Source organism: Phasianus colchicus, chromosome 11 (genome assembly GCF_987193195.1).
Source record: "Phasianus colchicus chromosome 11, bPhaCol1.hap1.1, whole genome shotgun sequence".
Taxonomy (NCBI): Eukaryota; Metazoa; Chordata; class Aves; order Galliformes; family Phasianidae; genus Phasianus; species Phasianus colchicus.
In genome coordinates, this window is record NC_143446.1 from 12,926,781 (window position 1) to 12,941,244 (window position 14,464).

At 39.6% G+C, this 14,464-nt stretch overlaps 1 protein-coding gene across 13 annotated transcripts in view; it reads left to right on the forward strand.

The window, feature by feature from the left end:
• Window positions 1-14,464, forward strand: part of LOC116237322 (uncharacterized) — a 227,617-nt gene that overhangs the window by 68,668 nt on the left and 144,485 nt on the right. The gene's annotated exons all lie outside the window — the stretch shown is intronic.

The window sequence follows — 14,464 nt, forward strand, 5'->3', positions numbered from 1 at the left end:
ACTCATTTTTTTAAAAAGTTAACTGCTTCTACTCTGAATTAATGAAAAGTGTGCTTGGAAAACTTTTATTTTCTCCTCAGTAAGACTGTCCCTACCTCATCTAAATAGCAGGACTGACGAAAGAGCATGCATGCAATTTGTGCGGATGATAACGTGCGTGCACTTCTTAGGCATGCACTGAATTTACAGTTGTCTCTGATGCTAATGGAGTTTAATACACGTAGCTGCACATGAAGAGATTAGACTTGAAATCTGTTTTTTTCATAATTTATAAGTACATTGTGTTAAAAAGCACTTTCTGCAGGGCTCTCACTTGTAAATCAAATTGAAAATGGGGGGCACAACTGAGAGTAGCAAATATACACGGAACCAGAGTCTTGCCATGGTTGGAGTTACTTAATAAAAATGCTGGAAACGGGGCAGTAAATGTGCTCCAACTCCTTTCTTTGCAGCTGTCTGGGTATAGATGAGTAGAAACAGAGGCATTTAAATCCTAATTGTTGGAGAATGTGGTTTTTTTTTCACTGGAAGCATCAGGACAGTGTTGTGGCTGGAGGAAGGCAGGACGTGCCCTCTAGCTCTTACATTTCTAATTTTACAAACACGCTGTGTGGATTGGTTGCTTTTTGGTCTGACAGCGAGAACCGCTGTGTCCCCTGGGAGTTATAATTGTGGTGGCATGACAAGAAGCACAATGAAGGATAAAAAATGTTAGGACTGCTTCTGAAGGATTTCAGGTCATTGCAGTTTGCAGGAGGTCTTATGGATGGACAAACATGCATAATTTCAGAAAGCTGATGTCTGTGGTATAGCAGCAGAATGCCCAGGAAGATGTTAGTAAGCATCCCCAGGAGGCATCCTTGTGCTGGATGGGATGGGGCCGCAGAGCAGCTGGCAGGGAGCAGTTGGTTGTTCCCAAGATGCAGCTTTGCAGAGTTGGAGACTTGTTTCAGATGAGTCACTGTCTATCTCTTTTGTTTTTTGTGGTCAGGAGGTTTGGAAGGAGTTGGTGTTCTGGCAGAGTATGTACTTTTTTTTTAAATAGGATTTTGGCAGGAAGGTGTGCACTGTTTACAAACTCGGATTGCATTCTGGCAGTAATTCTTACTAAGACAGGAAGAAATGTAGAGTATGTTAAGCACATCTGCATGGTTGGCTGAAATCCCCTCTTCTCCTGTTGGCCCTGCTGAGCCCAAGAGCAAGTGCTCTTGAACCTGTGGCAGTAGACTTGCCCAAAGTGCTTTTTTAGCACTTCATTCCAATGGAATGTCTTATTTTGCTGTCACTGCATGGTGAAAAACTTTCCAGCTTTTAGTTTCAAAGTAGCGTTTTCAATGGAGAATTGTGACCTGAACTTGAAGGTCAAACAGACAAACAAAAAGTTAAATAATCTATATAGTGAAGCAAAGGTTGTTTTCTTTTGGGTCAAAACAAATGTCTCGATCAATTCAAAATGAGTTTAGCATAAGTCCCCCAATGTGTATTTCTGTTTGAGCAAGACAAGTCCCTTCCATCTCTGTAACATGTTTTTCATTGATTGCTGCTATACAGACAGTGTGGTCTGAGAGTCAGGGCTGGGATCAAGAGGTGCACCTTGTGGTCTAAGTGAGGAAGAAATCAGGTTAGCCTCGTTCGCCAAAGAAAGCTGTTTTTTTTTTATAGCTACTTTTTTTTTTCTTTGCTAACTATTGTGGCTTATTCCTGATAATGAGAGAGCACAAGAGACCAATGAAGGTAAGGTAAGGATGGATTTACTGGAGAGAATTCAGGAGCTGTACCCAGTGTAAGGAACTATTAAAAGTCTCAGGAAAGTAGCATCTTGGGCTTTAAAAAGAAAAGAAATTGGATGAGGATCCTGGGAACTGAGCTGTGCAGTGCTGAGAGATGCAAGAAAGAGAAAGCAAAGGCTTTGAGATGACACACTCTCAATGCTGGAGGCCTTACAAGGTTCCCTGGCTTGACTATGTCACTGAAACTCTGTGCCTGGAAGGAAGTTAGAAATCTTTGAAATCTCAGTGCAATAATTGGTTCCTTTCCAAAGAAATTAAATAAGGCTACATATTAAATTACATGTTAATTTTAATTCAGATATTAGATTAAGATGCCATATTCCTGGCAAACATAATTGTGCTGACCTTATGTTTATATGCTTTCAGACTTTTTGTGATGTACTTCCTATAACAGTTTTACGTGAAGGTGAAGGAAAATGATGAACATAGATTCTTTATTAGCAGTAAAGATGAAGAGACATTTAATCTGCAGTGAGTGAAAATTGCATGTTAGCAGTGTCTCAAATTTGTCTGCTACCAGTGTTAGTAAAACTTCCATTGCTTGAAAATCATGAAAAGGCAGATGCATCTAGGAGAGGAAGAGAGGGTAAAAGAAAATACTTTACTAGACCTGGACTACTGCTGATCCTGACTTCTGGGGGATCACTTAAAGGGATGTTTTCAGATAAGTGTATTTTGGTCATGTTATGGTCTACAGACCATTGCAAGGAACTTGGTCATGCACAGGACCTTTTGAAATGCTGGTTCTGGTGTAGTTCCCTTTAGCAAATTAACTCAGGGCAGCCAAAAGCTACATAAATTCCTTTTGGAAGGACTGTGAAATAAATCATGTTTGCATGTTTTGGGTTCACTAGGCAATTCAGTTGTCCTAGGGGTTGTCAAGGCTCAGAGCATTTCCAACAAGGATGCAGTGTTTCTCTGGGATGCAGCTGGGGTTTTTTTCAGGAAAAAAAAAAAAGAGCTGGTGAATACCACATGAAGCAGCTGCTCAGCCTGGTTCAGTGTCTATGGATGCTCTTTCTAAGATAATGCTTGGTGTTTAATTTGGACTACACCATATTAAGTTCTCTTTCACTTTGAAAATACAAACTTTCCTGTGCCCTTATGTCTTGAGAGTCTATTTCTGTGTTTTCTGCTGTGCGACCTGAGTGATGAACCCACATATCTAAAGGAATACCCATCAAGCTGAATTACCACAGCAACAATGCTGAAGTATGTCTAGGGTGGGTGACCTATTTAGAGAGGCTGGGTTGTATTTTGTTTTTTCTTGAATCAGAAAAGCTGTTCTGCTGAAAAGGGGTGTTTTAGTTACAACTGTTTCCCTATGAATAGGATGTCTCTTGGGAAAAAAAGTTTTTTTTTCTTTGGTTTAAGTGTTCAAGTTGAATTTTATTTTTCTGGCATTTTTCCCAAGATGAATGGCAGAGGCTTTCCACAATGGTAACAGTTTCACTAAAAATGGAAACTGTGCCTTAACTTATCAAGGCCCCTTGCTATGGAAGTATTTAATTAAACCATTTCTATTTAAATACATATTTAAGAAATGCATTTCATATTAAAATTCCATTAACTTTAAAGATTTTTACTAAAGAGCTGTGAAGAAATAGTCAAAGATTGCTGTTGTGTTCAATTAACTACAGTTTCTTATAATCACTTCTTACAACTACACATAACATTTCCTGTTCCCATAAAACCTGAAGCAGCAATAGTCAGTGTAATCCAAGTCTTCTCAGGCTCACATTCTGTTTTTGGCACTGATCAGTAGCAGGCATTCAAAAAAAGAGCAGAAGAGAGTCATTAAATTGTGACTTTTCTCCCCAATTATCTTCATAGATTATGGCAGTTGTAGCTTAGGGAATTTTGTAAATTGGATGTTATGTTCAAGTAATCACATAATATCTTTCCTATGTGAACTTGTCTATTTTTTTTCCTCTGAATTGGTTGAAGAGTTGGTGCTCACAACATCCTATTGCAAGGGGCTTTAAGAAATAATTCTGCCTTTGATGAAAAGGTCCACCCTTTGCTTGTTTCAGACTGATTTCTGCCATTTTAATTTTTACCCTCTTTACACTGTGTTTTGGGAATTAGTGGAAAACCTCTAACTGGTAGTAGGCTGTGTGCGTACTTGACCATCCTGGTTACCCCTTCCATTATTTTCCCTTGTTTTGCTACATCAGTTCTGAAAGAGGGAGGTGAGGTGAGGGTGTCTATGGAGGTGGCACATGTTGCATATAGTGAACTAAGGTTGTTTCTGTCCTGTATTTTTAAATTAACTATTGTTTTCCCAATAAACTCTAGCATTGTATCTTCTCTGGAGATATTCAAGACTTGTGAAGCAAGATTTTTTTTTTTTTTCACTGTCACTTCGGCACTTTCTTATATTTATTCAAATGTCTGATTCTGCTCTGTTTCTACCAAATTTAATGGACCTGGCTCCTTTAGTATTGTGTAAAGCCTTTTAAAAACTGCTGATGCTTTTCTTTTTCTTCATATTTTCTATCTTAAATACTGAGCTGAACATAAGCAATAGGGACATGACACAGTAAGTACTTGGGCAGTTTCGTGGCCAATACTATCTTGATGCTGGTAACTCGTTATTAGTAATTTTATTCATTTATTCTGAAACTTCTACTGACATTTCAGTTTGACACAATTCCTCAGACACCTTTTCCGTGTAGAAAAGAAAAAAGAAAAAAACATGAAAAACTCTCTGATAGCTGAACATCCTTAATCTCTTCCATCAAGAAAGCTGATGTAAAGAATGCAGCTAAGGTTGGATTTTTGACTTTTTTTATTTTTTGCAATGGTTTTATCTTCCTTCAATCTTTCTTTAATAGCTCAATTTCTTATCCTGCAGACTCTTCAGCAGGATTCGTTTTTGGACTGTGGATTGCAAAAGTTTTTGCTATTTGCTTTTTTATTTTTTGGCTCTAGCACATTGACTGTTACAAATTTTTTTTGCCTACTTTCTTGTAACTTCTTAACCAATGTGTCAGTTCCAACTCATCTGTTTTACCTGTTTGAATCTGATTACTTTTAAAGAAGGATATCCTTCTTATCTTATTTGCGTTTTTTTGTTTTTTTGCTTCTGTTTGACCACTTTGATTTTTCTTTGATCACTTTGAAAAAGGATATGTTGCAAACAATTCTAGATACCTCCTCTAGTTTTCTAAATAGTTTCCATGCAACCACTAAATATCTTTCTCTTTTATTTGCAATTCCCTATTAATAATTTTTTTAGGTAGCTCTTCTATTAGAAGTTATTACTATTACTATTAGAAGTTATTAATTAGAAGTTAATTAGAAGTTATTACTATTGATCTGTCTTATCACTGTCACTGTTTCAGTTATGATCAAAACTTTTACTGTTGTTCTTCCTTTGCGGAATTTCAGTCCTTATGAATCCTTTAAAGGAAGTATTTTCACATCTACTTTCTCTGGTCTTGCATGTGGAACATTCAGCTTTTCTGGGCTGATTGTGTGCTGACTGTAGCTTTAGTTTAGATTTATTTATTGCTTGTGTGTGTGTATGAAAAATGTGTTGTGTGCATACACCATTAACCTCTTATAAAACAGTAGGGAATGTTTGTTTGAAATATGGCTGAGGAGGGAGTGCCAAAGGTATGTCGGTGTCTGGCATGGGGAAATTTGGGAGATGATAGGAATAGTGTTTTCTTCAGAATTCTTTTTAAAAGCACACAAAGCTAGGGCTTTTATCTAAGAAAACATAAGAGTTTAATCCCTGCACCAAGTGGTGTGATGGAAAAACAAGAAATCCAACAAGAAAAGGTCTTTTTCTGGAGTAGTACAAGAATTCTTGGGCTAGTTAATCGTTCCTTTTTTTTTTTTTTTCTTTTTTAGCATCTTAAATTACAAAATCTCTTGAATATTCTTGATCTGTAATAAAAGAACATAACTGCTCATCCTTGGTATTACAGTTCCTTATGGGATGCCCTATCATCTAACAGCTAACGGGTCGTTGTATGAGACTAATAGTGCCTGAAGGTTTAATAACCTCTGAGGGGAGAAAAACAGCTTAAAGATGATGATCGTTAAAAGCCAGAGCATTTTCTTTGATATATTACACAAGACAAGACTGGATTATGATTGTTGTTGAATTACTGCTATATAAGAAGTAGAAATGAATTGATGTTGTGAACTTATTTTTTAGGAGAGGTTTTAATTTCAGTGTGTTTTCCTTTGTTTGATTCATAAACAATTTCTCAAACTTTCTAGGAAGTGTAACTTTAGAAATTAGGTGGGGGAGTAGTGTTTTTTTTTTATTTCTTCTGTAATGATACATGCTAAATTATAGTATGGAATGAATAATATCATGCTATAAGATATCCTGGTTGTCTTCATTAGGATGATTTTACTCAAGTTTCTTTAAGGTATTGGGATTGATCTAATTTTGGTAAACCCTTAAGGCTGTCCAGACATGCTTTATCAGCCAGGCACTTCTCTCCTTTCTCGTGAAGGCCTTGTGTTTTGCTAGGTGTTGTTATGTACTCTGGTGCTCCTGATGGTGCAGTTCATGCACTTCATAAACTATGGTAGTAGAAGTTTGGGCAATGAGTTTAGAAATGAGTGTTTTGGATGGATCAGGCATGGAACGCCAGAATTGCGGCATGTTACATAGCATCGTTTTTTGTGGTGGTTGTGAAAATTAAAGTTGTTTTGGGTTGTCTGTACAGCATTGTATGTTTCTTTTTGCACATTTGATCTCACTCGGTTTGTGTTTACCTGGCCTCAGGGCAGAAATCAATCTATCCAAATGCACAACTGATTTCTTCAAGTTATGTTTTCCCTCAAATTTCTTTCTTTTTAGTCTCTTGCTCTCATACCTGCTCATTTGTACACGTGCAGACAACAATTTAGGATGTACAGCTAGTGTATAAGTCAATCTATATGTCTGGAAGAAAATAGAGAGATTGTTTATTTCCATATCTAATTACTTCTTGTTAGAGAGCAACAGAACTTTTGACATGACAAATTACTTTCTTACGTAAGTAATGGGAGAATGACAGGCACTCACAGGGAATATGGAATACAGTAACAAATTCTTTAGTAAAAAGGAAATGTAGTTTTAATAATTTTTTTTCCTATAAAAATATGGGTGATACTGCCAGTGATCAAAAGAGAGAAAAAGGTATAACATAACCTCATATAAGTCAGAGAACTGTCCTCCATCATGGTGAAAATACCATGGGGAAATCCTGCAAAGCAGAATGAACAGAATATCAGCTGATACCAGCTCTAGGTTTCTAAATCCCGAGGTGAAAGGGACATTAAAATCTATTTTATGGCACCAAGATGGACCGGTTTGAAGAGGATCAAATATGCTATATATACATTCTCACACACACAAATATTCATAACAGTAGAATATTCTACTTGGATAGCCAGTAGCTGAAATACTGAGTGGCTGAGCATAAATATCTTCTCTGCTTGGTGGATGCAATCTGAGGGGAGAGGAATTCTGTGTCTTTACCAAAAAATGAATGCTAGAAGCAGGAACTGAGCAATATCCCTGCCCACTGGGCTGTTTCTCTTCTGACCAGGGACCTAACCATATACAATTGTCTTTAATGAAAGAAAGTGAGTAACCGAACTGTGAAAATTTTGGGTCATCATTCATCTGCCAAAATAAACCACTTTTTTCCTCCCTTTTCTGAGAATCAAGTGAACTGAAAACATTGGGGTTTTGGCAAGTTGATTTAGGAGAAATCTTGAATTATTTGTCTGAGAAATAAGAAGCAAACTGAGATAAAGCTGGGTCGCATGTGTGGAATGCATAACAAGTTATAGAAACATAGGAACAAACAGTGATTTACTTTGGGCTGTTACAAGAAGTGACTTACCAATTCATAAATTCATAGTATGCTTGCTTCTGTGTTATCAACTCTGTTATCTCTGGGCCTAAGGCCTGATAATGCACAGCACAAGCTATATCCAGTTCTTTCAGTCTCTATCACCTAAGTCATGGAGTTCCCTTCCTTATGTTCACTTTTCCCCTCCAGCAGGCATTTGCTGACTGTTCTCCTGTTTCTTTCCATGATGGAGGCACCTGGGCTAAGCATAGGAGCAAGGACACAGACATACAAGCTGTCCCCACAGCTTGGTGCAGGTCTGTCTCTTACTGCAGCTCTGGAGGCTGCCCTCAGTGCCTGGTTGGCAGCACAGTGCTGCAAAAGCAGCTCCTTCCCACTTCTTTTTGCATCTCAGCCCTTCCTAGCACCCCTAGCCATGAAGTGTGACACTGTTTTTTGCTTTTTCACATGAAATCAATTTTTAAAGAAGACCAATTACAGGAAATGTTTACAGCACTTCTCTACTGCAGCAAACATTAAACATTCAGTGCTCTCCTCATGAGCTATGCTGGAAATCCAGTCCTGCAGTGTGCCGGAAGGGGTTGGTCCTTTCTGTGAGCCAAAGTGCTCCTTTTGAGGCATTCGGGGAGGTAATGGTGCTGGTGGCACTGCCAGGACTTGTGAAGTGCCTGAAGGAGGGCTGCTGGGACCTCTGAGGCTGACAAGAAATGGGGAATGTGGAGCAGCTGAAGCTGGAGCAATGCCTCCCCTTAGCACAGGCACAAGGAGGCACGTTGAGGTTTTCCATGTGCTCTCTGCCTGCTGTGTGCTGTGGAAGTGGATGCTCAATGGCTGAGGCCTGCAAGAAGCTCACCCTCCTGTGAGCTGCTGGTGCTCTCCTGTCAGAAGTGGAGCTGTGGTGGGGAAGGTACCACTGACATGCAATTTGGCATTTTCCTTGTTAGCAACACAAGTCTGAGAGAGACGAGTGTAGAACAGTGTTTAGCCACTCCCTGTGTGCAGCGTTACACTGCTCCATTCTCACACCGATGCTGAAATAATTGCTACAATTATAAGGACGCCTTCTTACAGCAGTATGCTGATTATTTGTGCTGTGCAGAGAGAAGCCTTCCACCTGCATTCTCACGCAGGTTTAGGAGTGAGATGATTTTTCCTGCTGTTTGAATGAGACAGCAAAAGTAAATGCAGCATCACCTTTAATTAGCAGCAGACGGGGCTGCTTCTTTAGTCGTACTTGAGTTTTGCACCAGCATAATTTTGCCAATTTCCATTGAGTAACTCCAGATATGTACCATCTGAGATGGAAAATACCTGCTTGATGTGCAGATTAAGTCTTGGGAGCAAGGAGCATGGAAATGTAAAGCAGAAGCTAGTCCACGGAAAAAGGAATAGAAATGAGAAAGAAGAATTATCTTGCTTTAACCTAACGTTGTTAATCTATATTACCCATTATAATCTCGAGTGTCCTGCTTAGTGAAGTATGCAATCTGTAGTGCTGGTTCCTGCACAAGCAGTGTATCTAATATAAAGGACTGGCTCAACATCCATCATCATAATTACTGTGTCATAATTTTCTGCCCTTCCTACCTCTGCTGGAAAGAGATAGAAGGGGCCTTCCGAGCATTTGAGAATTTTCACTAAAAATTTCCTTTTTTTCTTTTGTACTCTAGAAATCCATATTTCTGCCTTATTTATTTTGCAGTTTTGCTCTGACATAATGAAATATACTTTATTGAGGGTGGAGGAATTTGACTATCTGAAAAAAAAAAAAAGCCTGTTTTGAACCTAAATTTGTTCAACTGCACTGAAAAGGAGCAGTAGGCATATTGGAAATTTCTTTTGAAAAATGCTCTCAACAAAACCTTTCATTCAACCATCCCCAGTTTGATTCTTAGGGTTAAATATGAAGCAGTTACTTTGCAGCTCGGGGTGGTTGAAATCTTGGTCTCAGCTTTAAAGACTTCTGTATGGAAGGAGAAATAAACCATTTTAACAAGAGCATGAGCTCTTCTTGATCTGTAGATGTCACCATTTGAAGTTTGTGGTTTGGTGCCAGTTTAATGTGTGTATTCCTGCAGCAGCTTCTAGGCTTTTGTTTTTTTGTTTTTTTTTTTTTAATATTGCACCCAGGCAAGATGTGCCCATCTGAGCAGCAGCCATAGCTGATGCCTTGAGCTCTTCGGATCCTCTTGGAATTCTGCTGCTTTGGTATCCCCTGCAGGGAGACACCCCCATGCGTTTTTTGATGTTGCCGATAAGTGATGTTTCTGCTCTTGTTTCTGAGGCACTGCCTTCACAATTATTGAGCCTTGTCATGAATGGGATACCTGGGGCTGCCAAACAATGATTTTTGCCTGCATTTGGGATGCATTGGTGAAGCCCCAACAACAGCTGATGGGACCTTAGACACAGGACATGGGGCAATACCTGTAAAGACCCTATAGCTATACCCTGCAGCTTTTGGAGATTAAGGCTTGTATTTTTCCATTGATACTTTGCTAAGGGAAGTCCACACAAAGGGTTTTATGACACAAGAACATAATTTGGTCACTGAAAAGCAATAAAAAGGTTTCTTTGTAAATGTACTGTAGTAAGAGCTACTGAAGAAAATATAAAGGCTCAGTTCCACAAAAGGATCTGCTTGACAGAAAATGTAATTGGAATCAAGACCTGAAGTGACCTGAGTCTACATTCAAGTTGTGACTGTTATTGTTTGTGTTTTAGTTCTATTTTTAATTATAGAAAGACTTACTTTCTGCCTCTAGATGTTTTAAAAATTCCATCTTTTTGATGTGTGAATGTACAGAAAACAAAGAATAACTTTGGACTCTGCTTGGGAAGGCCAGCTAACTTGTTCAGTTGTCAAATACAGGAAAAGTAACAGTGATATTGGCACCAGATCTTTTCACTTAGATCAGTTTACTGATAATTTCCTTCACTTTAGAATTGGCACCTTCTTGTGCCCTTTTTTTTTTTTCCCCCATGTGCTGTTGTATGCCAGAGCTTTGGAGACATTCCTGTGTACCTCCCTTTGCACATGTGAATTGCCTCTTTAAGGGCTTGGAGTTGCACTTGTTTTTTTTTTTTTTTCTCTTAAATCTGGAAATGGTTGCATGGCAGTGGGGGGAGCTTGTGGCTGCCTAGGCAGTATTGTTGCTGTATAAAATGTACTTGTTGCAAAATCACAAAAATAGTTCTTTCATTTCTTTCAGCTACTGTAATCTTAACAAGTACAAGAAATAAAAAAAAATCGAAATCAAATGGAAATGTGATGTTTGAATTGATGGTGTCTCTTTTAAGGATATAAACCTGATTAGATTGAAAGTGAGCCCCAAGGACCCCCCACTGTAGGATGATTTGCCATCCCATAATACAACCTGGGAGAAATTTTCTACTTTGGAGGAAAATTCAACGGCTTCAGTAGCAAACGTTGAGCTCAGCTGCAGCTGGCATTAAGACTAAATTTTTGAACATCTGAATATTGAAAGCCTTTTAAACTCACCTAATATTATTCTATTACTGGAACAAATCTAACAGTAAATTGAAAAAAAAAAAAAAAAAAAGGAACCTTCTAAAAAATATGCCTTCCCCATCCATTTTCAGCTTCAGTATTATGTAAAGATGACAGTTATCAGCTATGTAGAAGAGCAGCTATATTAAATGTTAAATAACCTTTAACAGTACCAAATATTTAATCATAAAAAATTAAATTGACAGTGGTGTGGTTCACACAGTATCCCCTCGAAAGCCTGACAGCATCATTTCTCATATATATTGATAAGTACAAGACATCCATAAAATTGTAGGCTCTGTAGCCTTCTATTTATGAGAGGCTATCTAAAACTCATTCATTGCAGGTAATATCAGTAAGTCAATTCAGCTTAGTCTGATAGCTCGTAACTTTTCAGACTGTTGTATTTACTGAGCCATAGACTATCCTTTCTTGAGTGTACTTGAGAAAATGACTTGTACTGTAAGACTGTTTCTTCTCAAAGTATAATCAAATGCCTTAAAAACGAACTCCATAACTGCAAATTCAAAACAGTATTAGGTTTTGGTAATAATACAAAAAATATTGCTTTAATAATGCTTTGCAAGTCGTGCAGAATATTGGCGGTGTTTTTATGGTTCCAGTAACCCACCTAGAAAACTGCTGGTGGGCAATTGGTGCCAGGCTTAGACATGGCTTGTGGGATAGCAGGAGCTCCCCTGAATTGGAGCTGATAAGGACTTGTTTACAAATGGAAGAGTTTCCTCAGCATGTGATGTACAGGACTTGTGGGTGGAGAATCATCACTGCATGCAGTGTGGGGATGGCAGCCAGCTCTGTTTTGTGGGTGTGATATAACCAAATTCAGAGATCTTAAGTAGTGAGAGCAAATCTGTTGGCTCTGGTGTTGATTCTCTCTATCAGGTGCTTGTGGGGCTGACTGTAGGGCTTGGTCCTGCTCCTGCTAAGGTACTGGTGAAATGTTAATTGTGTTCCCAGAGCAATTCCTTGCTAAAAGAGACTCTTTGTGTCTGATATTCTGGTAGACAGCAGAAACGCAGGCAATAGAAATTAGCAGGTAAAACTGTCCCATAAATGCTCTGATAGTGCTTCATTTAAATTGCCTTGAATATCTGAGATTAGGGAACCTAAGGATTAGGTTGAAAAACTCCTATTGGCTTTGATCCTCAATGAGAGGACCATTAAAGCTGGTATGTAGGATGTACTTCTAAACAAGCTGAATTTACAGAAGACTCTTGCAACTATTAGCCATTTCTCAAGGGAGGCAAATAAAGTCACAACTGCCTGGAACTCTAAAACTAAACCGAAATTTGGGCAATGGAGTAACATGGAGAGATCTTTTGATTTCCTTCATTGCTCATTCCTCTCATTCATCCTCTCATTCATCTGTACTTACTGGGTTGTAGCTAAAGCCACACAGAGAGGCTGCATTTCCCTTTCTGTTAGCAGTGGCCAGATTTGCTCAGCAATCACTTCTGTCCATAATTCAAGCAGTGAATTGCTGTTTTGGAAGACTTCAGGGTAGAGAATTGCGTTACCAAGCTGTTTCATTATTTTTAAATTTCTGTTTCACTGCTTTCTGGCTTCTGCTGTTTAGACAGCATCAGCTTTTAGTGCTGAAAACAGATCCCCTGGAGGCTGAGCTGCACAGGGGAAGTTATATTTCCCTGGTCTGTGGGCAAAGATGGGAATGCCTTAGGCTCCAGGGAGCTGGACTGCTCCTTTTTGGGTGATGTGAGCAAATGGCAGAGCCTGTGACACTGGCTGTGACAAATGAGGGACTGCTAAGTCCACAGACCCCAGGGGCTGAGAGCAAAAGCTGTGTTAAAAGTATTGGAAACTAGCAGCCTGGACTCGATGGTTAGGAGAAGGCAAAATAATGGAATGGCTCAGGTTGGAGGGGACCTTGAAGACCACAGAGCTCCAACCCCGTGCCGTGGTGCCGTGGGCTGGCTGCCCCCACCAGCTCAGGCTGCCCAGGGCCCCATCTATGGCCTTGAGCACCTCCAGGGATGGGCACCCACAGCTCTGGGCAGCTGTGCCACTGCCTCACCGCACCGTACAGAATTTCTTCCTAACAACTAACCTAAATCTTCCCTCTTTTATTTTAAAGCCATTCGCCCTTTTTCTATCGCTACCAGATGGTGTAAGGTTAAAGACAGAAGGGTACAAAGATTTTGGTGCATAGCCTTGCCACTGTACAACGTCTGAGCCCATAGCTAATGTCTGTGTTGTGAAGTTCCAGCAGCTTGATATGTTTTTGCATTTTTGTGCCAAGTTAAGACAAGGTTTGAAACCTTTCACTGCAGTACTATCTTTTGAAATTAGAATGGTGATATAACGTAGCTGCATGTGGTATCTGTATATAATAAACCTGTGTTCTTGTATCATGCTTGTCATGATCTTAAAATACTTTGACAAAGAGAGAGGCTGCTGAGTCTATCCCCATTTTGTAGAAGTAGAAATGAAGGAGAAGTGATATGAGTGGATTTAACCTGCAGAAAAATTGGTTTTTATTGAAACTGTGCTAAAAATGGTTGCAGTCCAATCATCTCTGCAAATCTGATGGCACCATACACCAGATAAGTAAGAACCAAATCTTCACTTAACACATCCCCCAAGCACATCGAGATGTTTCCATTTCTCTGGGGCACTGTGTCACTTGCTGACACTGCTGTCACATCTGCAGGTGTCTCACAGCTGCCCTCAGCCTGAGGCAGCTTGTACTGGATACTGCTGTGCAACATCCTCCTTTCTCCTTAATCTATCTCTTGTGCCTGCTCATGGCTTCCTATTTCAGAGCAAGCTGTCTTTCAGGTTGCAGATGCCCACTGTGCAGTGTGCTTGGTGAGTGGCCAGCTCTGAGTGGAGCTCAGTCAGGGCACACTGCTAATGTTGCTGCAGAAGTGCAAAGTGTTTGGGGATCTCTCCTGGCCACAGAGGTTGAGATCTTGTTTTATGTCTTCTTAACGGCTGTAGCTGTGGCAGAAACAGATATCCTTAGTCAGGGTGAGTTCAGGCAGAGCTGTCATCTAAGTTGACATGCTGGGACCTGGCTTCGTCTCCATGTACGGAACAACCTCTTACTGTAACAGGTCAGTGGAAATGAGAGACATTTGGCTTAGAGCTGACCAAGTTTGAGAGAAAATACTGCTGTTGACAACTGCAGATTTGTTAGAATGAGGACAGGTTGCAGCACTGTGTTTGGTTCGGTGAGGGCTGCACTGGGGAGAAGATGCAGAGTGTATCTGCCCACAGCTGATGGTCTGTCAGGTGAGTGCAGCCCCAAATGTTTCAAGTAAACGTTGAAAGTCTTGAAATGTAAGGAATCT